The sequence below is a fragment of the Protopterus annectens genome, chromosome 1.part1 (assembly GCF_019279795.1).
Source record: "Protopterus annectens isolate FY-2018-M chromosome 1.part1, PAN1.0, whole genome shotgun sequence".
Classification (NCBI taxonomy): Eukaryota; Metazoa; Chordata; order Ceratodontiformes; family Protopteridae; genus Protopterus; species Protopterus annectens.
This window is the reverse complement of record NC_056726.1, coordinates 116407011-116433242: the sequence shown is the minus strand read 5'-3', so window position 1 is coordinate 116433242 and position 26232 is coordinate 116407011. Positions and strand designations below refer to the sequence as shown.

The 26232-nt window shown below is 40.7% G+C and overlaps 1 long non-coding RNA gene across 1 annotated transcript in view; it reads left to right on the top strand.

The window, feature by feature from the left end:
- LOC122813216 overlaps positions 1–18826 on the top strand; it is a 67350-nt gene extending 48524 nt beyond the window's left edge. Inside the window, exon 3 of the long non-coding RNA XR_006366650.1 lies at positions 18683–18826. This is a non-coding gene — a long non-coding RNA (uncharacterized LOC122813216). The remainder of the gene's footprint in view (positions 1–18682) is intronic.
- Positions 18827–26232: the final 7406 nt, after the last annotated feature.

Sequence of the window (26232 nt, the reverse complement as noted above, 5' to 3'; positions counted from 1 at the left end):
AAGACTAATAAACACAAAATATGATTGCACAAGGAGCCAAGGAGTTCTATGTAAAATAAAACCATGTCCACTAAAATAAGTAAACTTCAATAACAAAGATTAAGCACTTTCATCCATTTAAGTTGGACTTCATCAGAATCTAAATTATTAACATCTTCTTCTTCTTTCAGCTTTTCCCGATTAGGGGTCACCACAGTGGATCACCTGTCCGCTCCTGATTGGCAGTGGAGTTTTACGCTGTCGAGTTGCCAGCCTGGCACCCAACCTTCTCTAAATTATTAACATGTAAATCGAATTTCAGTTGGTCATCAATCATGACTCCGAGAAGTTTTGTGCTGTGTTCAACTATAATAGGAGTTTTATTTAGGGAGTGGATAGCAAAAGTGGATTTAAAGTTATTTAGGTTTTTGGGAAGAAAAAGTAAGAGTTTGTTTTTGGGGGGTTCAGAATTAGCTGATTGTTAGAGAGCCAAGTTTCAGTGGAGTTGAATGATTTCTGGATAATAGAATTTAAGTCACAGTCAGTCTGCTATGGTGATGACTGTCGAGTCATCAGCATACTTGACAAGGGATGAGTGAGGGCAAGAGGTATGGAGAAGATTATTAAAGATACTGAAGAGTAATGGACCAAGACTAGATCCTTGGGGGACACCCATTTTGTTAGGGAGAGGAGGAGAGAGAGCAGAGAGACATTTTACCAATTGTAGTCAGTCTGTGAGGTAACTAGTAAACCAGGCTATGATAGAGATGGTGAAATTAAGATTACTGACTTTTTCCAGGAGAAGGGAATGACAGACTGTATCAAATGCTTTTGAGAGATCTAGGAATAGGCATAACAATAATTTATTGTTATCTCTGGACACAGAAATAGCATTAATAAAGGATAGGAGGGTGATTGTGGTGCTGTGTTGTGGAAGAAAGCCATGCTGTGTGACGGTGAGCAAATTTTCTTGAAGTATGTGTTCCATGACTTGGTTATGCATGCATTTTTCTAATATTTTAGAAAGAGATTGTAGGATGGCTATGAGTCTGAAATTGGAGATTTCTGTGGAGTTTCTTCCTTTGTGTATACGTAGGGTATAGAATTCTTTGCAGATGGAGGGAACTTTTGATTTAGAGATGGAACGATTTATCAGTATAGAGATTGGGAGGGCATAGATTTTCTGCTGCTGGAGGTAGATTATCAGCAGTTGTAGAGCAGAGTTTTAGTTTGCAAAGCAGAGATTTAATATAGTTGGTAGGTATTGGTTTTAGGGAAAATATGTTGGTGGATTTCTGACAAGAGGAAAGGTCTGGTAGATTTTTAGTGTCATTTGGTTCTTGTGTATTGCAGTTTCTTGATTGACTGTTACTTTTTTATATTCATCTGTTTATTCTGTTTTACTGTTTCATGGTGGGCTTTTTGAAGCCCCCAGTCAACTCTTTCTTCTTCATTTGGTTATTACCACAAATAATAAGGGCACATTTTCTTGTGTTACATGTAAATTATGTAGGTGTATGAGTAGTAGCCCCTATGTTTTGTATATAATTTCTGGAAGAATGTAAGGGGCTCAGAACAGTTGTACATGTAAGTCCCAAAATGTAATATATGTGTCTTTATGTGGTTGTTGAAGCTCATTATATGTAGGAAAAACTAGTAGGAAAAATACAGGAGAGGATTAAAGAGCATTTATATTCTATAAAGAGAAAATAAGTCTATAATGTGTTACACACATAGCACACAGTATATTGGATACAAAAAGGTTTTATTTTTCATATTCAATTAAGTCTTAGATAAATGGGGAGGTGATTTAGATTTAGTACTGGATGTAAAGGAATTACATTGGCAGACTGAATTGACTGCTAGTTTATGTCCTGATTTAAATGAAGTTCATAGGTTCATAGGTTCATAGGTTCATACTAGGCTATCTGCCCTAGGGCATTTATAAGCCTAGCCAGAGTGTGTGTGGCTTTCACCACCCCTTAGGATGAGAATACTATACCCATTAGTTTGCTGTGCCTCTGTCCAGCAGTGATACAGAGATGATTCCCGGGGTAAACCTACGATCTCCCATCCACTCGTCAAGATTTCTCTTGAACAGAGTCAGTGAGGGGCTCTGCCTCACATGGACTGGGATTCTGTTCCATAGTGTAGGGAGTCTCTGGGTGATGAATCTGTCCCTCCAGCACGTCCTATTTATATCCGTGTTGAGGTTTAAGTCTCTTGCTCTCGTGGCTCTGGTGGATTTGGATTATTTGAGGTGGAGCATGTCCATTAATTCCGGGTTGGACATGGCCTTGTATGTCAGGCACAGATCACCTCTGAGCAGACGGTATGCGACTGAATAGAGCTGGAGTTTCTTCAGTCGGGCATCGATGACATATGTTTGAGCCTTTATCCTTTTGGTGAGGAACTTTTGGGGTCTTTCCAACTGCTGCAGGTGTCGGGTAAGGTACATTCTGAATGGGGCGTTGTACTCAATCATTGGTCTGATAAGTGAAGAGTACAGGGGTACAATGACCTCTCCTGATCTGGATGTGAATCCCTTCATGATCAGGTGGGCAATGTAGAAGGTCTTCCTAACCACTTTGCCAATGTGAGTGTCAAAAGAGAGGTTACTGTCAACTTGGGTCCCCAGGTCCCTGATAACTTCTTCCGTGTTTAATGGATTACCACCTATGTGGTAATTAGGTTACCTTGTTTTTCCCAAAGGGTATGACTATACATTTTTGGCATTTAGCTTAAGGCCATGGCTCTGGCACCAGTTATCCATTTCTATGAGACCTCTCTGGAGGATGTCTGTGTCTGATGGAGTGTCAATTATGGTGCCCAGTTTGCAGTCATCTGCAAATTTTGTCAGCCACAATCCCCTATGTTTGCCTGCACTTCAGAAAAATAAATGCCGAACAAGAGGGGTCCAGGACTGAGCCCTGTGGGACACCGCGACCGGCTTAGAGTCTGACATGGCACCAGCAACTCTAACCCTGTGTGTTCTGTCCTTGAGCCAGTTTGCAACCCATCTTGTGACATATGGGTTTACATCTAAGCTGGTGAGCTTTTCTATGATGCCCGAGTGGGGTATTGTGTAACGCTTTTGCTAGGTCAAGGTAGGCTGTGTGAACTGCCTTACCCTCATCAATGGCCTTAGTGACTGTTTGAAAGTCGACCAAGTTCAAGAGGCAGGATCTGCCCTTGACAAAGCCAAATTGGGTAGGATCCAGTGTCTGTAGGTCCCCAATGTCTTTATTTATGAGTTCCATTATGATCCTCTCCATAGCTTTGCAGACAAGGCTCGTCAAGCTTATGGGGTGGTAATTTCCAGGGTCCGTAGAAGCACCGCCTTTGTGGAGTGAGACCACAGTTGCCGTACGCCATTCTCTGGCACGTGATCCTGTAGTAAGGCTAAGATTAAACAGCAGCCTTATGTGTGGGTTTAGTTCCTCATTGAGTTTGTGTAGCACACAGCCGGGGACACCGTCCGGTCCCATTGATGCTGTGTTTTTTGCTTTAGAGAGAGCAGCTCTCACCTGGGCATCTGAGATGTTTGGGAGGCTAGACTCTGGTGGGATAGATATTTCTCCTTTTGGGGGGGAGTCTGTCTGCCAGTATGTTGGCAATGTCTGTGGGTTCAGTGATTTTTTTGTCATTTTGGACTAATTCTGAGCATATCTGGGAGTTTCCACCCAGGTTTCTAACATAGCTAAAGAAGGCCTTATGATTGTCTTTTGTGTCATTAGCGATTTTTCTCTCAAAGTTGGCCTTGGATGATTTTATGAGTGATCGTAGTTTTTGCTAGTATTGATCAGAGATGCCTTCCCTTTTAGGGATTTTGCTCTGTCATGTAGTAGCTTTCTCCTCTTGTTGTAGAGTTTGTTTATGGCTGGGGTCCACCAGACTGGGCACCTGCCTTTGGTGGAAAGGGTCTTGATTTTATTAGGGATTGCTTGATCCATACATTCCTGGAGGTGCTCGTAGAAGGCATTTGTAAGGGTTTCAGCAGCGTGGGTTGTGGTTTCCACTGGCTCGGGGCCTTGAAGGATACCACTCCAGTCTTAAGAAGTGTGAAGTTTGCTTTTGAGAAGTTCTTCACTGTGGTCTTTTGCTGGGGTGGGGCGGGATGTGGATCTCCAGTGAGATTAATTTATGGTCTGATCTCACCAATGAGGGATATACTTCTGGTGTGGAGCATTTTGTCCCCATGTTTGTGATGATCAGGTCTAGTATATTTTCTCCTCTTGTGGGAATGGTGACTAGTTGTTCCATAGCATTTGAGTTTATGAACTCCAGGAACCTTTGGGCTAGGGTGTTGGGGCTTGAGTAATGTTCCCAGTCTATGTTTGGGTAGTTGAAGTCACCCAATATGATGGTGTTTGGAGAGACATTCATACTTTCCAGTGTCTTCAGGAAGGCTGTGTGGGTTTCCTGAGTTTGAGAAGGTGGTCTGTAGCATGTTACAAACTGTAGGGCAGTTTTACCTATGGTTAATTGCACCTGGATGGTCTCCGATGCTGTTGCCACTAACCTGGAGGTGTGGGTATCCTTTATGAATATGGATACTCCCCCTCCTTTTGTGGTTCGGTCCAGATTTTGGGGCCGGAACGCATGATATGAGGTATAACATTTCTATTAAACCAGCTTTAAAATCCAGGGCACTGAAATATAACACTGGCACTTTCAATGTTTAATGAGTATGTGATTTGACTATTAATTGCTTAACTGTTTGTAATTTGTGATATATATAATGGTAGTACTAATGCAAATTAAGTTACAGGATGAAGTCCATTTTTTAGGTACTGGACAAAGGAGCTAGACTCCATGTTCCAGTATCTGTTTTGTAATATATCCATCCATCCAGAACTTCTTTTTACATATTTCCACATGGGGTCAGAGTATCATTTCAACAGTGACAATCATCTAGAGCCAAGGATCACACCTCCAGGTGGCTAGCCCTGTTGTTTTCACATACTACACACGCACATGTGCACACTCACCAATTTTGAGTGTCCAATCCACCTACTGAATGTCTTGGGAATGTGGGAGGAAACAGGAGCACCCAGAGGAAACCAACAGGAACACAGGGAGAGCATGCAGGCTATGCACAGAAGGTACCCCAGCTGAGAATCAAACAGGAGAACCTCTTGCTGTGACGTGACAGCACTAGCCTCTGTCCACTGTGCCACCGTAAATAATATATACAACTTCAGGATAAACATGAAAAATATTCTAATGTCTCACAGCACCCTTAATATCACTAGAATTAACTGTATAAAGCAAATAGATTTAGATAGATACAGATACATATATATATATATATATAGATATAGATATAGATATAGATATAGATATAGATATAGATATAGATGCACAGCTATATAGTCCAGCAAGAAATACAAGGAAATACTACTGTAGGTATAAAAGATATAGCATGTACTTGTAGCAAGAATATAGGTGTATATCCCTTGCATACCATTGTAGATATATTTGCAAATGCATATAAGAAATCTGCATTGTAGTTAAAGATTTCTACCTATAAAAATATTAATTTTGTAAATATGTTAAATCTGTTAAGGTGCTAAAATAGCATGCATATCCATCCATCCATCCATCCATGCATCCATCCATCCATCCATCCATCCATCCATCCATCCATCCATCCATCCACAATTCCCTTTTTCCCATTTTTGCACATAAGGTTGGCATGACCATCATCTAGAGTCAATGCTCTCTCCACCAGGTGGCTAGCCCGCCATGATTGTACTTCCATACCATACACACGCATGCACACTCACACCTATGGCGAATCATGTTAATAGTGAGTAACAGCATATCTCCTATTTAAATAAATAATATGGATACATGTACATTATAAATAGTAGTTGTAATTTCCAGATAACAATGCCCATTACACCCCAATATAGAGAATGTGCTGTACACCACAACGTATAAAATATAAATATATAAATATAAGTAAATATAAATATATAAAATATATACAGAAGAAATGCATATAACATGTTATAAATAAACAACTGGCTAAAGATCCAAGGAAATAAAAGAAATGTATTATCTCTAGTGCCTCGGCCACAAGACCTTCAAGGAGTATTTTTTTGTAGTTGTTATTATGTAATATGTTATAGAATTGCATTATTTTTTGACATGGTCCAATTTAGTATCAGGGCCATAGCTATTAATCTCAGCTTCAAATATCTCTTCTCCAAATCTCTACTTACAAATATGCTAGCTTTTTACCCAAATATAGATTCAATGAACATGTTGCTTGGGTGGCACACAACCACAAATGGAGGGAAGTGACCATAGCATCCAAGGAACTGATAGGTAGGGTTTCCAACAAGCCAGGACATACACTTTTGTAGCATCCTGAACCACCACCTGTAGGCACCAGCCAGCTAACTACAGGGACACACTTGACTAACTGTAAAGGAATTGGGATTTTTTGTCTACTGAAAAGGATTTGGCGTAGAATAATTTTCTATTTTTCACCTGTGTTTTTCAATTGAATGTTTACTTGCTTGATTCTTGTTTCTGGTTTATTATCCAATTACTAAATTAGCTTACCGTCAGAGAGATCTGAAGGAGCTCACTAGCAATGAGGTAAAGTGTTCGTTCTGTCAGCATTTAATGTCACAGAAAACACCTCTCTCCCATTCAAACTCTAGTACTATGACTATGAGAGCCCAGTAAAAGACAGCACAATCCTCATAGCACAAATATTATTGGAACATTCTGATGTGAGATGCCCTGTAAAAAGGGCACCAACCAATCCCTATTGCTCCATAAAAGACTTATCTCCTTGCTTACTTTCTGTAAGAAGAGAAAAGAAAGAAACTGATGATTTTTCATAAATAATGACTTGAAACAAATCTATATTTTAGTGTGCAATTATTAAAGCTTTTAAAAACAAGGGGTACTAGGGACAGAGGACAGTCCAGGACTGTACATGAAAATTACATGAATTTCTTCGACCAATGACACACACACACACACACACACACACACACACACACACACACACACACACACACACACACACACACACACCTACATGCAAATGAGGTGAATGTTTAATACCAATCACAAACTTACACAGAAACACACATCCTCACTATGAGTCCAGTCAAGTCAACTGACTAGCTTATGCCCCACCCCCACTATAGGATTTAAAAACTACTGTTTGATCTGAAGAAGTCTTGTAATTGATAAACTCGTTTGTCACAATTACTTTTAATAAAGATCTGAAAAAGGAGTCTTCTTTGCTGTGGAGTTTTCTTTTAAACTTGTACTCAGGAAGCTTATGCTCCTCATTCAGAATTGAATGTCTGGGCATTATCTTTCATCTGACGTCTACTATCTGTCATATCCTACTTCCACTTTTAGTTTTGTCTTGGTGGACTACTATGATAACCCACTAGGTTTGGATTTCTAAGCTCTGGGTTTCTACATTCCAGGTGACTATTTGATGTATATATGTATATATATATATATATATATATATATATATATATATATATATATATATATATAAAAGAATACCAACCACACTGAATTCTAAGTGCTGCTTTAAATTCTTTCAATCTTGCTCATCATGTTTTCATCTTTGTATAGTCTACTTTAAACACTCCTGCCATTTTGCCAAAAATTATGTCAGTAAATGCTTATGCCATAATGGCATCAGTTATATGTAGCCTTTTGTTTGTTTACAAAAGATTCACCTTCATGATGAAAAGGCAAAATTAAAAAGAAATATGCTTGGACACAAATTTTATTTTTCAGATTTTTCAGATCTTTATTGAAAGTAATCGTGATGAGAGCATTTATTAATTGCAAGACTTTTTCTGATCAAGCAGTAGTTTTTAAATCCTATAGTGGGTGTGGGGCATAAGCTAGTCAGTTGGCTTGACTGGACTCATAGTGACGGGTGTGTTTCTGTGTAAGTGTGTAATTGGTGGAAAAATCCCCCTCATTTGCATGTAGATGTGTGTGTGTGTGTGTGTGTGTGTGTGTGTGTGTGTGTGTGTGTGTGTGTGTGTGTGTGTGTGTGTGTGTGTGTGTGTGTGTGTGTGTGTGTGTGTCTGTGTGTGTGTGTGTGTGTGTGTGTACAGTATGTGAAACTCAAATATCCAAATGTGTGTGTCAGCTACTTGGAACAGGGACACAGAGCTCCAAAGTGGTCACTGTACAGTTTTAGGTGGGTCTGGAGAGAGAAGGAGAGTCCAGCCCCAGGTCTGGAGCTCTGTGTCCCTCTTCCAATTGTGCTTGGTACAGGGAGTTACAATTGAAAATCTGTATGAATCCATATTTTGTCTTAGTGACCATCCCTCTCCCCGGAGTCAGTGTTGAGGTTTGAGTCTCCTTGATTGCTGGCCTGGAGTAGGGACCTATCACAACCACAACCACCACTAATAAGTTAAAACAAAGCTACAACAAAACTCGGAAATCTGCAACTGGGATGGCGTCAGGTTTCACCACTGTGAAGCTCTGCTCTGCATACAGCCTACTGCCTTGAACTCCACCATCATTTAAATCTGGTTATTCTTTAGTTAGGACTCAATAAAGGTCTGGAATGGTATATCCAGTCTTGCAGTCTTAACTCTGTTGTCTCCTTGACACATGTGCCATCTTCATGACTCAGCTTTTTTATTCATGTTTAAAGAAAGATATAGAACAAGCTCTCTAAAATTAAACAACCAAAATTCTTCCAAGCTAACCTTCAAGAAGGCCTTCAACTTAATCCTTCTGAAAAATAGCCTGTAACTGTTGCATCACATGATTTACATTCTATCATTAATTTTTCTCCATGCTCCCAGCTTTTCCTTCTGTTTGAATATTCTCCCCTCCCTCCCTCCTGCCTAAATGACCTCCCTCCCTCCTGCCTAAATGACCTCCCTTCTTCATCCTTCCAGCTGTGGCCCTTCCTCTAATTTCCTTCACCTCCATCTTCACCTTCTTCCTGTTTCTTTTTTCTCATTCTTTCTTTCCTTTTCTGTCATCTGCTCCCGTTGCTGTTCACTCCCTTTGCTCTCTTTCCCTTCAATGTTCCCTTCCAGAGCCTCCCATCCTGTTTCTGCCCTTTTTCCCAGTTCCTTGAATTAACATTTTGCATAATCTGACTATTCTGTGGTAAAAGTTGTAAATAGCTCTTAACATGTTCCTTACACAATGTTTGGATCACATATCTGTTTACACTTGCTAATAAATATATAAATTTGTCTCAGCAGTACATTAATCATAACACTAATATCAGTACAGTCAGTATTATTGTTATATGATATCACTGAATATCTTATCTTTTGGCTAATATGTATTCTGATTTTTTTTTTTTATTTGAACTGAGTTTATAGAGCATTATTTCATGTAAGCAGACTCAGTCAAGATGGAACATCCTGGTTGACACAGATTAGATAGACGTGCATTATTACACAGTCTTCTAAAATCCTCCTTTCTTTACTTGCACAGAGCCAAAAACTGCATCAAGAGATGAGACTAGACCTCTAAACTCCTTTCCACTTCATTCTAAAGACAAAAGTCCATGTAGTATTCTGGAAACTGTAAGAAGCAATCTCAGCACTGGTGATTCTGTACCACTAGTAAGTGAATTGCATCTAATTTCTATTTAGTGCTATGTATTTTCTCCAATGTCTTCAGTGAAAACAAACTGATTTACTTGTGAGTCAGTTAGATTGCAGACAAGACCCTGCATTATTCAGTGTGTGGTTTGAATTATGTTTATTTTAGCTGATGCTGTATAACATTAATGTTTTTAAAGGTGTTTGTATGACTTTAATGTCCACTCCAGTGAAGCAGAGCAAGAATTACCTGACTACAACAAAGGAGACCTCAGTATGATGAATGGCTTAGGTGCCTGTTGGGGGTGGGGAGGAAAAGAAGGACAAATCATAAGCCTGTTCACCTCTTTTCAGGGCAAGGAATGGGGAGTGCATGCCTGAGCACAAGCTCCATGGTAATATCTGCCTGGGGATCACACACTGAAAATGGATATTACCCAGCTGGACTTTCCCTGGTAAACAAAGACAATAAATACATAAACAAATAAGCTGTTTCTCTGCAACATTTCAAACAGACAAGAAAGTGCATATTTCAGACTGTCATCTATTACAATGCCTAGAAGCTTACTCTGATTTACAGTTTCAATGACAGTATTATTTACTGACTTTATGGTAAAAAGATTGCTTTTGATTTTGGTAATGTTTTGAGGTAAAAAGCATTAACTTAGTTTTATTGGGGTTGAGGAGGTGGTTTGATTCTTAGAGGAGAAAGATATTTTGGTAATATCTTGGAGCTTATTTATTGTTGATGCTGCACATATTAATGTTGAGTCATCTGTATACTGAACTGAACTAACACAGTGAGTCGAGGTGTTGAGGTCATTAATAAATATATTATATATAAAATAAATAAATATATTATATTAAATATATAGAACAGGACCCAGGATAGAGCTCTGAAGGACACCTGGAGTAACTGGCTGAAAGGATGAGTAGGTTTATTGCCATTTGACGGCTTGTTGCCTTCCAGATAGGTAACTAAGAAACCACAACAAGGAGTATTATGAAAGTCCTACTGAGGTGAGTTGAATGACCAGTTGATGGTGCGAGGCAGTATCAAATGCCTTTGATAAGTTTAAGGACATGGTAGACACAAGCAGATCATTGTTTCTATGTTGGTTTATTATACTGGTAAAATGTAGTAGAGCAGTACTTTGCTGTGCTGGAGTCTAAAGACATGTTGTGTTTCTGAGAACAAATTATTTGAGGTTAGGTATTGCATCAGCTACATATGGATGGATTTTTCTAATATTTTGGAGAGGGGGGAGAGAATTGCTATCGGTCTGTAGTAATTAAACTCTGTAGATGTGCCACCCTTGTGCAGTGGTATGATGTAGGATTTTTTCCGCAGTAATGGGAAATGTCTTTCTGCTATGAACCTATTAAGTAGTATAGACACAGGGAAGGCTATTACTTCTGCAGCCATTTTTAGCTAGTGTGATTGTAGCTGGTCTACAGCTATGAAAGTAGTTTTTAGTTTAAGGATCAACTTCCTTATGAGCTAGGTAGGTTGTTGTTTGTCTTTTAGGCTTTTTCCTGGTAAGGGGTCGCCACAGCGGAACTCCAATCTGCTAATGATTGGCAGTAGATTTTTACAAAACGCCGAGGTGCCAGCTCGATGCCCAACCTTCAACGAAGGCACGCCCATTTACCCACACATGTATTTCGAACGCTACCCAACTGCGGGGAGGACATGCAGACTCCACACAGAAGGCACTCCCAAGCCAAGCCGAGAATTGAACAGGAGAACCTCTTGCTGTGAAGTAACAATGCTACCGCTGTACCACCACGAAATTACTCTTATGAGCAAGGTAGGTAGTGGAGTAAAATCATCTTATTTAACTTAGGTGTTATCTTTGTTGCAAATTAGAATTAGAAAGTGTTAGGAGGGTACTGGCTTGGTTGTGGAGATATAATTTAATAGTTACAGGGGCAAAGGATTAAACCAGGTTGAGAGAGAGTCTTGGGTGGTAAACAAGAGTGGGTGTTACTTTTGGAAGCAATTCTATTGATTGATTTTCTTCTAGAGGGAACTGATGGTATTGGTTTGAAGAATATGTGGGTATTGCTATGGAGGTATAAATGCAGAGTAAGAGGGGGTGGGTGGGAATTGGGGATAGGTTAGGGGAGAAGAGTGAGCCCAATTGTTGGTGAAGGGGAACAAAGTGAGTTAAAAACTTGACAAAGTGACAGAGAAAAAACAGTCAGTGGCAACTTAGACCCAAATCTGCTGAGAGAGATAAGCAAAAGAAACAATGCAGTTTAAAAGGCTTCTGAGCTATTAGATGAAAGCCTTGATTTTGTTGCTCTAGGGCACAGTTTTAGTAGGAGAGTTAGTCCAATATCACCTTGACCTGACTAATGGTGATAGCAGTAAAAATTTGCACTTGACTGAGCAACTGTGTAATGTGATGAGGTTTCTATGGTCTTTGAAATGCAAAGTCCAAAGGCTACCCCAACAACCGCAGATCAGCAAAACAATGAGAAAAAGTTTGCCAACTGTTGTACTTTGAAATAAATGTCTAGCACTATATATATATGATTCGAAAGCATTAATAAATAATTTGAGCTCCAAGCAACAACAGCAACTGTGGCTGCAGCAAAGAAACCTTGAATTTTCTCAGAGCTACACAGACAGGAAATGAGCGAGAGGTTTCATGAATAGCTTGGCATGAGTTCTAATTCCAAAGCCTTACACAACTCAAACATATGTTGCTACAGTTATACCTATTTAAAACCTAAGAACCTAAGGTAAGATATCAACCACAGTAATTTAAAAAGAAAGATGAGCCATAGGTCCTCTAGTGATATCACAGCTCCAGTGCTATATTTTGGCAAGTGACCACACCATCAAGCAAAACGTTATCCAATAAAATGTTTTGAATGAAATAAAAATAAAATATAATATTCATATCTTTTTTTTCAGAGGTCCATTCTTTCACTACTTGTTGATGAGTTATAATTTCTGTTACTGATACATTCTTCTAATACCACATATCAACATAAGGCATTGGCAGATGCCTCTCTAATATAACAAACAATTCAAAGGTGTTTTATAATACAAAGTATAAAACCAAAATGGCACAGTGACACAGCAAGTAGAGTTGATGCCTCACAGTAAAAGTTTTCTAGTTTGATTTTCAACTGGGGTACCCTCTGTGTAGAACCTCTATATCCTCCCCACATAGGTTCATAGGTTTGTAGGTAGGTACTAGGCTATCAGCCCAAGGGCCTAAGTAAGCCTAGCCAACGAGGTTCCTTGGTGTATGCCACCCAAGAAAGTTATTTTCCTGTGCCCCTGTCGAGCAGAGCCACAGAAGTGATCCCCGGGATGTAGTTCCGATTTCCCATCCACTCATCAAGATTTTTCTTGAAGAGTGCTAATGAGGAACTTTGCTTAACATAGATGGGTAGCTTGTTCCAGAGTATGGGAAGTCTCTGGGCCAGGAATCTATCCCTCCAGCATGTCCTGTTTATTGTGGTGACAAGGTTTAGGTCCCTAGAGCATGTAACTTGGAGGGATTGGGATTTCTTTAGGTGTAGCATGTCCAACAGCTCTGGGTTTGACATAGCTTTATATGTTAGGCAGAGATCGCCTCTGAGTAGGCGATATGCTATGTAGTAAAGCTGGAGTTTTTTGAGACGGTCAGTATAGGGCATCTATTTGAGACCTGTAATCCTCTTTGTGAGGTACTTCTGTGGCCTTTCCAGCTGCTGCAGATGTCTTGTGAGGTACATTCAAAAAGGACCGTTGTACTCTATAATGGGTCTAATGAGTGTCAAGTAGAAGGGAACAATGACTTCCTTTTCCTGGATGAGAACCCTTTTGTGATGAGGTGTGCCACGTAGAAGGATTTCCTGACTACTGTGGTGATGTGATTATCAAAGAAGAGACTACTGTCCACCTGGGTCCCAAGGTCTTTTATCACACATTCGGCATTAAGTAGACTGCCGCCTATGTGGTAGTTCATGAGTACAGAGTTTTTACCAAAGGGGATGACAACTCACTTTTTGGCACTGAGCTTGAGGCCATGGCTCTGACACCAGGCATCTGTCTCAGTGAGGCCCTTCTCTAGGATGTCTACATCATTTGGGGACTTGACTATGGCTCCTAGTTTGCAGTCATCTGTGAACTTCATTAGCCAAAGGCCTTTTGTGTTAGCCTGTACTTCAGAGAAGTAGACACCAAACTGGAGAGGTCCCAGGACTGAATCCTGTCAGATTTGGAGTCTGCAACATTTACAGTTTGGGTTCTATCAGTGAGCCAGTTGGCAACCCATCTTGTGATGTAGGGATTTATACCTAATTTAGTGAGTTTAGGTATAATTCCAGAATGGGGGATGGTGTTGAAAGCCTTTGTGAGGTCAAGATAGGCTGTGTGAACCACCTTACCCTCATCTATGGCTTTAGTGACTGCCTCAAAGAAATCGATCAGGTTCAGGAGGCATGATCTGCCTTTCACCAACCCAAACTGGGTGGGGTCCAGATATTGGAGGTTACCAAAGTCTTTGTTTATGAGTTCCATGATGATACTTTCCATGGCCTTACAGACCAGGCTCATCAGGCTAATAGGGCGATAGTTCCCGGGATCAGTGGAGGCTCCCACTTTGTGGAGTGGGATAACTATTGCTGTGCACCATTCAGTGGGCACAAAGCTGACATGAGGCTATGACTGAACATGGTGCTTAGGTGGGGAACCAATTCATTCTGAAGTTCATGTAAAATACAACCTGGGATGTTGTCCAGTCTCATGGATGCTGTGTTTTTGGCTTTAGAGAGTGCAGCTTTTACCCACGCAGTTGTGATTACAAGGACTCTGCATTCTTCCTGTATACATATGGACCCTGTAGGGGATGAGGGGTGGTAAAGTTAGCACTGAACCTATCTGCCACGATGTTGGCAATATCAGTTGGTTCTTTAATTTTTGTGCCATTGTGCTGTAACTCAGAGCAGATCTGTTTGTTGCCATTGAGATTCTTGGCATAGCTATAGAATGCTTTGTGGTTGTCCCTAGAATCAGTGGCAATTTTGTTTTCGTAGCTAGCTTTGGAGGATCTTATAAGGGATCTCAGCTTCTTACTGAGGCTGACCAGGGAGTTCCTCCACTCATGGGATTTTATTCTGTTTTGCAGCAGTTTCTTCCTTGTGTTGTAGAGTTTGTTTATGGTAGTGGACCACCAGATTAGCTTCCTTTTTTTTGAAGGATAGCATCTTGGTTCTGTTTGGGTAGTACAATCCATGCACTCGTGTAAGTGCTTATAGAGTGCATTTGTGTGGGATTCAGCAGTCGTAACTGTATTGTCCATCTGCATGGTTGTCATGAAGTTCACCACTTCTGTCTTAAGAAGCATTAAGTTAGCTTTGGAGAAATTTTTTACCATGGTTTCCTTAATGGGGGGTGGGGGCGGGATGTGGATATCTAGGGTGATTAGCTTATGGCCGGATCTGACCAATGAAGAGTTGACTTCAGGTGTGGAACACCGGTCACTCATGTTGGTAATAACTAGGTCTTGGATATTTTTGCCCCTGGTGGGGGTGTGATTAAGTTAATCCAGGGCATTGGAATTTATGAATTCCAGGAAGTGTTGAGCGAAGGTGTTGGTACATGAGTAGTTTTCCCAGTTAATGGTGGGGTAGTTGAAATCACCCATTATTAAGGTGTTTGGTTGAACCCTAATGTTTTCCAGTATATCAAGAAAAGAGGAGTGAAAATCCTGGGGCATGGTGGGGGGGCTTTAGTAAGCTACCATTTGGATTGCAGTTTTGCCCAGATTTAGTTGCACTTGGATAACTTCTGATGCATTATGCTGAGCAACTAGCCTGCAGGTGTGTATATTCTTAATGAATATGGACACACCTCCGCCTTTGGTGTTCTGGTCCAGGTTAGATGGCCAAAATGTGTGGTATGAGTTATAGCTGGGTAATGCAGGGGTGCTCTCTGGAGCCTTTTACCAGGTCTCAATCACTGCACAGATATCGATGTTCTCCATTTTAAGGAGTGCCTCGAGGGAGTGCATTTTGAGATTTAGACTTCTAGCATTAAGTAGCATTACCCTCAGTTTTTGCTTGCCTGTATAGTTCTTCCCTGAGTAGTCCAGTTCCCTTCCACCTGTCAAAATTATGCAGTAGGTGAATCTAGGTGTGCATATACTGTGCGAGTGAATGAAAATATGTGCTCTAACAGGTTTCATTGCATTGTGCTCACTGGCTGCTGCAGGGGTACCAGCATCCCTGCTGCTTTGAAAAAGACATAGGAAGTTATAGGGAAATGGATGGATGGATGGATGGATGGATGGATGGATGGATGGATGGATGGATGGATGGATGGATGGATGGATGGATGGATGGATGGATGGATGGATGGATGGATGGACGGATAGATGGATGGATGGATGGATGCACCATCTGCCATAGAACAGGATCAAGCAAGTAATGGGATACCTAAAAGTATGATATTAAGCTTGCCAAAGTAGAAGAAAGTGTTGCAGTTAAACCTTAAACAAAATGACAGAACCTTGTAAGAACATCAGCAATGCCAAGCAGTATAATACGTATTGACTGAAGTCAGGCGAGAGTTCATTAATGGCAAAAGTGAGACCTTTTCTATTTATTGTTTACTGGAACATATTTCTATAAATACATTTAAAAATATGCTGTAGTTCTACAATCAATAAGCTAAAGTCAGATAGAACTGTATGCAACTATCATGTTTCAGAGGCTTAACAGTTAGTATGATTGTCTTTACTTATTGACTGAAGTGGGGAGAGAGTCCATCACTGGCAAAAGTGAGACCTTTTCCAATTATTGTTTACTGGAATATATTTCTATAAATACATTTAAAAATATGCTGTAGTTCTACAGGCAATAAGCTAAAGTCAGAGAGAACTGTATGCAGCTATCATGCTTCAGAGGCTTAACAGTTAATATGATTGTCTTTGGTGCTGGAGGATCAGAAGGATATGAGTTCTATTCCCACTCTTCTGGACTGGATTATTTTTCACATTGTTGGTATTGCAGTGCAGCATTAGGGGGTGCTGCACTCCTGACTGTGTTGTCCTTTGGATGAGATGATAAACGGAGGTCCCATCTGCCTGAGATGGTGGTAACTCCTGTAGATGTAAAAGATCCCACAGCACCTACCGAAAAGACTACATATAGTAGCTAACCAAATTCCTGTCATAGTAGAAATACCATCTCAGGCCTCTCCTGAAAAGAGGTCACTAGTCTAGTTAGTGGGACTAACCTGGTCTTCAAAGAATAAATAAATAAATTTAAAAAATGCAGAATTTTACCTAGTTTGATGCCTTATGGAGAACTCGTGGCTGTTTTCCTAATTATTTTTTCACAGGATTAGCATGTTCATGGAGTCCACTGATCTGAGTTTCTAAGCCTTCTACTCCTTCCTTAGAGAATCTTGCTTATTTTCAGCACACCAGCTGTAGATATAACATACTAGAAAAAGCCTAGTTTGTCCATCTGATGTCAGACAGCATCTCCAGTGAATGGAGGGGAGCAGGAAACCAGAGCGCCCCAAACACCATCTTACTCTTCCTTTGGTTTTCTGATCTGTTGGTGATAGGCTGTTTTGAAGGTAATGGGCGGGGCGGTCATTGGAAGGTGTGTCATCATCCTAGCATGCTTTGTATGCTGTGGTGCCTTGCTGGTGCATTCTTGCACGCACACCTGTACACCCACAATGTATCCACACTTGCATGAAATTGAAAATAATAGTGTTTATTTTCTGCCCACTGCTATGAGGTAAGTCCACTTTAGGACTTTCTCATCTTCCTCCTATGAAAAAGGGGAAGGTCATCGGATTTTCTGCTTACCTTCCCTGCCAGCCCCTCTGACTTTCCATTCCTGTTCATAAACTTGAGAAAGTCATTGGTGTCATTATCACATTTATTTGCCTGTTTTTATTCTGTTTTGACTGTTTAACTCTTGCTGGGCCTTGACCACATTCACTGGACATATTATCTAAAAATTAGTGTAGAGTATTTAGAAATGTAAATGAAATAAATGCAGTGTACAGTATACAGTGCTCATAATTCTTACTTAGCGTTTTCATCTGCCACTCATTTGTCTTTCCTAAAGTCAGGTATATTGGCAATGATTGCAGTGACCCTATATTTCTCTGGTATGCTCAGTCATGTAATTGTCTACTGACAGAAGCCTTTACACCCTTTCCCCAACACCATCAAGATGTTCCAAAAGTGTTCTCAAAGCCTTCCTTATTGGTCCTAATTTTGTTTGGAAGGTGCATTTGAATTGGCATTGTTACAACATTTTACAGAAAGCTATTCATCATTCACTAATTCAAAATTACAACTTTAAAATGTTTACTGCAGTAATTAAAACTAGCCAAAGCTTTGGGAGAACATTACACCACAAACTCTAAAGGGAAGAGGGCATTTACATTTTGGAAAGAAAGTAAACAGGGTTACTGAAATTAACTCTCATGGTGAAATTCATGTTTCCTAACTACAGTTATGAACAATCTGTCAATTTAACATTCCCGACTTAGATTTGTCTATGAATAATCTGAGTTGTTTTTGTTTTCTGCTGTTATGTTGGTCTGAAACAGTAAATGTCAGCTGCAGTAATATTTGTGGTAAATTACTAGGTGTATGTTTTGCAGTATAAAAAGAAATTCAGCACTTTGAATTCATTGCTACAACTCTGTTAATTAGCCAAACAAACAGATAAGTTAATAAAGTGTTAGATTTTAAATGCAAAACTGTCACAGGAATAAACAGTAAAGACTTAAAAATATTTTGTGACATGATACTTCCCATTTTCCAAAGCCTGATTTATGGGATTTTGGAGATATAGAGTAATAAAGTAAATTATTGCTTATGCTTAACTTTGAAAAATGTAACTCAACCTTCTATATGTTGCACATCTCAGTGTTTACATGTCACCTTTAGAAAAGTTGTAGTTTCTCTGATATTCTAGTGCCCTCCCCTTAGTATTGTGCTATAATTTCTCTTGTACCTAATCTTCCTCTCCCATGAAATTGAGAATGCAAGTCTTATTCTCATCTAGACAAAAACAGGGAACATTCAGTAATAATTTCATAGTTTTCATTTGAAACGTTTCCACATTTTATATCTTTTCAGTTAACAGGAACAACTTGCTGCACAAGAAATAAGTGTTCTGACATACACCTCAAACAGCAGAGCCAAATGCAAGCTCAAGATGCTGGAGTGACCAGCCTGGAGAAAGCGGTCATGTCCAAATTGAGTAAAAACAACCTTCCAAAGGTAGGAACCTCAGCTTTTACTTGGTGTTCTCTGTGATCTTGGAATGTCATTTTTTCCACATGCACAAATGGAATATTAAGCAATAACCTTGTTTTCTCAGATACATAGTATGAGGCAGTTACATCTGTTTTTTAATTGTTTGTTGACTCCACATTCAGTGAGTACAGTTTCCCCAATGGCATTGACCTGACCCAAATCAGAAATCTGTACATTACACTTTGTGATCTGTGGGATCATGTCAATCTTTAATATTCTGACTCTTGAGATTGGTACACTTCTGATATGGAATATCGCTGAGTATAGTTTTGCATCTTGCCTTCGAGGTGTTTTACACAGTCCATGTTCTAGAAAATGGAGTCACAAACTGTCAACATGGTGAGCCACCATATTGTCATTTTATTGTATGGGAACTGCATCATAAGTGCTCAGACCACTTAACATATGAAGAACACTTGATACAACAGAGAAGTATCCTGAGACGCAAAAAAATTTTAATGTCTTTAATAAATGACCTTACTGAACCCTGCTGTTTAGAATGATATACTAAGCAGTTAAGTATGGCTGATGTTAGTACAGACAAAGATGGTGGACTAGACTATTTCACACATGATAACAAAACATACTACTGATGTCAGCATTTCTGAAAGTTAGAATTAGATGTGGTTAGTTGTTTTCTCATTCAGGGGATTTTTGAGATAAATGTGTCATTTTATTTTACTTCTTGTATTATAAACTAGGTACTGAAAGTTAGAACAAGGTCTGAGAGCTTATCCGGGAAATAGCTTTGCAAACAGTAGACATGGTCATTGCCACATAGTAGAGTAACATCACTGAATGCATGTAATCTGATATTGTAGAAAGCTGTAGAATAATTATTTATGTGACCATCGTTCATCAACACTGCATAGTCCCTCCCCAAGTATGTCCCCCACAGACCCACTCGCTCATATGGCAGGACAACCAGTACCCAAATAGCCCTCTATATGTAATATCTACAGGAAGGCCATGGAAGCCTTGGGTGGGCTTCTCTCTTAGAAAAGGCAGATGAAAATTGCACAACCCATATGGTCTCAGTTATAGTATAAAAAACAATGGTACAAACTGCAGTGTCAGAAAGCAGCCAAAGCTATTACTAAAACCCAATGCTAACAAGCTTGCAAAACATTTGGGACAGTAACAAGTGGCAGCTCAGTCTCAAAAAATCTGTCCACAACAGACTGAGAACTAAGGAACTAAAAAAGTAAAAAAATGTTGCCGACTTTGCTAAGCCAGAACTTACATCAAAACATGGGTATGCTGAAGGCATATATATTACACAGTACTAGTGCTGCCCTTCGACACAGCTCTCTGTCTTTACGTGAAGATGCCACTTCCTCAAATTGGTCTGTATCTTCTCATGATGATGCTCTCCTTCCACACAGTTTTGTCTCTTCTCATGGTGATGGCACTTCCCTATACAGTTTTGTCTATTCTCACAGGGGATGACACCTCTCCACACAGTTTTGTCTCTTCTCATGGTGATGGCACTTCCCTATACAGTTTTGTCTATTCTCACAGGGGATGACACCTCTCCACATAGTTTTGTCTCTTCTCATGGTGATGGCACTTCCCTATATGGTTTTGTCTATTCTCACAGGGGATGACACCTCTCCACACAGTTTTGTCTCTTCTCATGGTGATGGCACTTCCCTATACAGTTTTGTCTATTCTCATAGAGGATGACACCTCTCCACACAGTTTTGTCTCTTCTCATGGTGATGGCACTTCCCTATACAGTTTTGTCTGTTCTCACAGGGGATGACACCTCTCCACAGAGTTTTGTCTCTTATCATGGTGATGGCACTTTCCTATACAGTTTTGTCTATTCTCAAAGAGGATGACACCTCTCCACACAGTTTTGTCTCTTCTCATGGTGATGGCACTTCCCTATGCAGTTTTGTCTATTCTCACAGGGATGGCACCTCTCCACACAGTTTTGTCTCATCGCATGATGATGCCACCTTTCCACACAGTTCCTGACACTCCTCTTGCTAAAGCTGTTTCACCATGTGGCTCTGCATCCAATGTTATCCAGTGGTAGTCTAATGATAGACCATGTGCAGGTGGTTACTGCAGTCATCTTCATAGCACATTTGTTGAGTCTTCTTCATGTTGCTAAAGTTACTGCATATGCCCAAAGACACTGTTTTTTAATGTGAAGAAATGTAAAGTAGCCATAATCCAATGGGAATCTCACAGAGTTGCAGACAATACAAAAGTGATTAACCATTTATTCTAAGGCATCATCTTTCCATGGACACACCCAACCCAACATGATGGGCATGCCTTCTGTAGGTCTGTCAGCAAAGAGTCTGTCGGGAAAGAAAAAAAATTAAGCTTGTTTCCTACCTTTCCTGTAAGTGGTCTAGACTGTTTGTAGGCTTTTGAGATCCCAAGCCTTTCTGTGTTGGAGGGAAGCCTTCTAGCTAAGTGTTGTTTCTTAGAACTAGCCAATTTTCTAGTTTCAGCACTCAAATCTCTTTCTTTGAACTCAGCACTTGTTCAGAACTCGTTGTAAGCACTAAATAAGCTGCAAATTACTACAGCACTCAACTTTCCTCACTTGTCTAGAGGAAAGCAGTTTTTAGTACTTAATAAATAAGCACCTATCCAGGCATGTCTAAGGGTCAGCTCCCTGTGATTTCTCCTGTCTACCTGAAGAATCTGGGCATCTTGGGGCAGTGCAGCAATTGCCTCATGTACACAGACAACCCTCTCCTCCTACCACCCAATACTACAACCTGTGAGAGATGCACTTATATAGCCAGACTGGAACCAAAGCTCTCTTCACCCAAGACTGGACTAGACAGTCAAGAGGAGAAGGTAAACACTTGCACCACACCACACTCATCACATAGTCCCTCAAAACCTACACAACCGAAACACACACATAGAAACACAAAACACACACCTACATTCACGGAGGCTCTCAATAAAAACCTGCCCAAGCATCAGGGACCTCCAAAGCAGAAACGCAAGCAAACTCCACCCCCCAACACAACCCAAATGACACATAGCCCACAAACTCAGTGTGCCACTCAACCACAGCCCATAAGGCATAACAACATACCCAACACTCTAGTCATAGGTGACTCTATAGTCAGGCACACTGATGTTCCACTCACCAGGCTAAACAGACTGATCACCAGGCTAAACAAGGAGAAAGTTACTGTCAGCTACCTGTCAGATGCCAGAATCCGCCACATAACGCATGCACTCAGGTCACTCCACAACAAGTACAAATATGACACTGTCATTGTCCATGTTGGTGTGAATGACCTGAGATGTACCTCCCTGGACTACATGAAAAGAGACATGGAGGAGCTCTCCAATCTTGTAGCCCAGGCAGGTATGACCCTAGCCCTGAGTAGCATCCTGCCATCACCCAGAATGATACCACAGTACAAGGATAACATGACTGACTTCAACAATTGGCTAAGCTTCTGGTGTCATTCTAAGGGGATCCAGTATTTGTCTGCCTGGGATGACATGATCGACAGACCACGATGCTTTGCCAGAGATGGCCTGCACCTGTCACCCTTGGGATTCCGGATACTGGCTAAGGCTCCTGCCACCCCTATAGTGCCTTTTTAGGAAAGGTTCAAATGACAAATTCACCACCGTAACAGGTACAAGCAAGCAAAATCTGAGGGTAATGCTACTCAATGCTAGAAGTCTAAACCTCAAAATACACTCACTCGAGGCACTCCTTAAAATGGAGAACATCGATATCTGTGCAGTGACAGAGACGTGGTTCAAAGCTCCAGAGAGCACCCCTGCATTACCAGGCTATAATTCATACCACACCTTTTGGCCACCTAACCCAGAACGAAGCACTAAAGGTGGAGGTGTGTCTATATTCATTAAGGATATCCACACCTCCAGGCTAGTTGCACAGCATAATGCATCCAAAATTATCCAAGTGCAACTAACTCTGGGCAAGACCGCAAACCAAATTGTAGCTTACAGCAGACCCTCCACCATCCCCCAGGCTTCCCACTCCTCATTTCTTGATACACTGGAAAGTATTAGGATAGAACCCAACACCCTAGTAATGGGCGATTTCAACTACCCCACCATTAACTGGGAAAACTACTCATGTACCAACTCTTTTGCTCAATGTTTTCTGGAATTCATAAATTCCAATGCCTTGGATCAATGTATTCACACCCCCACCAGCGGTAGCAATATCCTAGACCTGGTCATTACCAGCATGGGCAACCAGTGTTCCACACCAGAGGGCAATTCCTCATTGGTCAGATCTGACCACAAGCAAATCATCCTAGACGTCCACATCCAGCCCCCACCCCCAATTAGGGAAACCACCATAAAAAACTTCTCCAAAGTCAACTTCACACTTCTTAAGACAGAAGTGGCAAACTTCATGACACCCATGCAGACAGACAATAGAGGTACAACTGCTGAATCCTACACAAATGCACTTTATAAGCACTTACACGAGTGCATGGATCATGCTATCCCTAACAGAACCAAGAGGCTATCCCCCAAAAAAGGAAGCCAATCTGGTGGTCCTCTGCCATAAACAAACTCTACAACAGAAAAAAGAAACTGTTGCAAAAAAGAGTAAAATCCCATGACTGGAGGAACTCCCTGGTAAACCTCAGTAAGAAGCTGAAATCCCTCATAAAATCCTCCAAAACTAGTTATGAAAACAAAATTGCCACTGACTCTAAAGACAACCACAAAGCATTCTATAGCTATGTCAAGAATCTCAATGGCAACACTCAGATCTGCTCTGAGTTACAGCACAATGGCACTAAATATACAGAACCAACTGATATTGCCAACATCCTGGCAGATAGGTTCAGTACTAACTGTAATCCCCCCCCCCTCACCCTCTAGAGGGCCCATCTCTATACCGGAAGAATGTAAAGTTCCTGTAATCATGGCTGCACAGGTAAAAAACACACTCTCCAAAGCCAAAAACACAGCATCCATGGGACCTGACAATATCCCAGGCTGCATTCTACATGAACTACAGAATGAACTGGTACCCTACCTAAGTACCATGTTTAATCATAGCCTCCTTGAGGCTTTGTGCCCACTGACTGGCACACCACGACAGTTATCCCACTCCACAAAGGGGGAGCCACGACGGACCCGGGAACTACCATCCCATTAGTCTGATGAGCCTGGTCTGCAAGGCCATGGAACATATCATCATGGAACTCATAAACAAAGACATTGGTAATCTCCAAACTCTGGACCCTACCCAGTTCAGATTTGTAAAAGTCAGATCATGTCTCCTAAACCTGATTGACTTCTTTGAAGCAGTCACCAAAATCATAGATGAGGGTAAGGTGGTTCACACAGCTTATCTAGATCTCGCCAAGACTTTTGACACCATCCCCCACTCTGGAATTATAGATAAGCTCACTAAACTAGGTATAAATCCCTATGTCACAAGATGGGTTGCCAACTGGGTCATGGACAGAACCCACACTGTGAAAGTAGCAGACTCCAAATCTGACTTCAGACCAGTTACAAGTGGAGTACCACAGGGTTCAGTCCTGGATCCTCTCCTGTTTGGTATCTACTTCTCTGAAGTACAGGCTAACACAGAAGGTCTTTGGCTAACAAAGTTTGCAGATGACTGCAAACTAGGAGCCATAATCGAAGCTCCTAACGAAGTGGACATACTACAAAAGGGCCTGACTGAGACAGATGCCTAGTGTCAAAGCCATGGCCTGAAGCTCAATGCTAAAAAGTGTATTGTCATCCCCTTTGGTAAAAACTCTGTACCCATGAACTACCACATAGATGGTAGTCTACTTAATGCTGAAAATGTGATAAGAGATCTTGGGACACAGGTGGACAGTAGTCTCTCCTTTGATAATCACATTGTCACAGTGGTCAGGAAATCCTTCTACGTGGCTCACCTCATCACAAAAGGTTTCTCATTCAGAAAAAAAGAGGTAATTGTTCCCCTCTACTCATCACTCATTAGACCCATTATAGAGTACAGTGCCTCTTTTGGTATGTACCTCACAAGACATCTACAACAACTGGAAAGGCCACAGAAATACCTCACAAAGAGGATTACTGGCCTCAAACAGATGCCCTACGCAGACCGTCTCAAAAAACTCCAGCTTTACTCTGTCGCATATCACCTACTCAGAGGCGATCTCTGCCTAACATACAAATCTATGTCAAGCCCAGAACTGTTGGACATGCTCCACTTAAAGAAATCCCAATCCCTCCGAGCTACACGCTCTAGGGACGTAAACCTTGTCACCACAATATACAGGACATGCTGGAGGGATAGATTCCTGTCCCAGAGACTTCCCATACTCTGGAACAGACTACCTATCTATATCAAACAGAGCTCCTCATTAGCACTCTTTAAGAAAAATCTTGATGATTGGATGGGAAATGGGAAATTCACCCCGGGGATTACTTCTGTGGCTCTGCTCGACAGGGACACAGGAAAATAATTTTATTGGGTGGTGAAAGCCAGGGTACATTTTTGGCTAGGCTTATATAGGCCCTAGGGCCAATAGCCTAGTACCTACCTATGAACCTATAAGAGTAGGTATAAAACCATCATTATGTTTTGATGTAGGTCATATGTTGTTGGATAGAGACTGCAGACTGCCTTCTTATCCAAAAATTATTTGATTGGGCTTCCCTCAGGAAACCTTATTACTCAGTCACTCAAGAATTACAGCCTTGTGTGTGTCTGCATTTCTGTTATACATTGGTGCTTGGATAAGAAAGTGCACTTTGTCTTATCCACAAACATAATGGCAGTGCCATAGATACTATATAGCTTAAAATACGTGCACTAGTGAGGCAGACATGACTTTCAGGGATCTAGCATCTGCTTTTTTAATAGATTATGTATATTGGTATCAACACTTATCAACAGAAACCTGCAGATCTACTCTGGATAGCCAAGGAGATGATAGGTATCTGCAAGTGTATCCAGGGATTCGTTTGGAATATTGTTATTGAACTTGTGTTGGTAGTAGCCTAATGTACTTCAAGCTGCCTACTATTTTAGAAAGTGCTTAATGTTTTGCTAATTACCTTCATCTCTGATCAGACTATTGCTCTCTAGGAGCCATAAACCACTATGTTAGCTTGCCAAAACTTTGCATTTGACTCTTTTGTTTTCACCAGTCAAATAACACTGCATAAATAACAAATTAGTGCCTTTAATGTACCATACAAGAAAAGTCAATTTAATCAAGGCACTAGAACTTCCCATTTAACTCACACTCCCTCCACAAGAGCAAGCATTCTCTGTGTAACATAAACCTTCCACTGAAAGTTTTAAAGCACAATAAACACACAGACCTAACCTTAAATGTTTAATTCTGGCTGTGCCATGACTAACAAAGGTA